Raw genomic sequence first — 795 nt, forward strand, 5'->3', positions numbered from 1 at the left:
GTTTTTTTCCCCTTTTTTTCCTCACTTGAACAAGGATTTCCTGTGTTTAGGAAGAAATAGGATGGAGCTAAAGTTCAGTGTTAACAAGCTGTTCACTTTGCTACATTCCTGTTGTAAAAACACAAGCCTCTTCTGTGTTTTTGGTCCCATTGAGGAGTTTCCGGCATTAACTGACAGTTGTTGTCATCATCATTAAACGGATATTAGAAGATGCCATATCTAGCTGCTGTAACAGAAGGATGTCTCACATATGCCAGTGGTTTGTAAGAGGCAGTTAAAGGATCAGGCATTCCCCTGACAATATTTAAGGGGAATGCTATTGTAGTGGTTGACCTGAGCCTCCAATCCAATGCTGATGTCTTCCTTTCTTTTTTCTTTTGAAAAGCAGCAGAATAAGCTGAAACCCTAGTCCATTTGTATTGTGAGGACAAAGAGACAGCATTGTGGTAAGAGGGGTAGAGGGGAGCCGTCGGTGGAGGAAGGGGTGCAAAGGGTCGGGGGCATAGAGAACAGTTGGTCAAAGTCTGATCCATATTGGCTTGAGTGTTGGGGGTTGTTCCAGTTGGGGTATACAGGTTAGGTTGTGTGGGTCTCTGCGTTTTCTGAATGACAAGCTTGGAGTTGCTTCATCATGCATTTATCCAGCTGGAAGAGGCTTCAGTAGCAGAGCAGCAACAGCAGGGCGGGGGAGGTTATGTAGGAGGAAGGGAGGGAGAGTGACGGAGAATCTAGCGCTCTGCCTCTCTCACGCTCTGGAGTTCAGTCTGCTTCAGTTATCCACACCACAGCACACAC

This window comes from Melanotaenia boesemani, chromosome 6, assembly GCF_017639745.1.
Source record: "Melanotaenia boesemani isolate fMelBoe1 chromosome 6, fMelBoe1.pri, whole genome shotgun sequence".
Classification (NCBI taxonomy): domain Eukaryota; kingdom Metazoa; phylum Chordata; class Actinopteri; order Atheriniformes; family Melanotaeniidae; genus Melanotaenia; species Melanotaenia boesemani.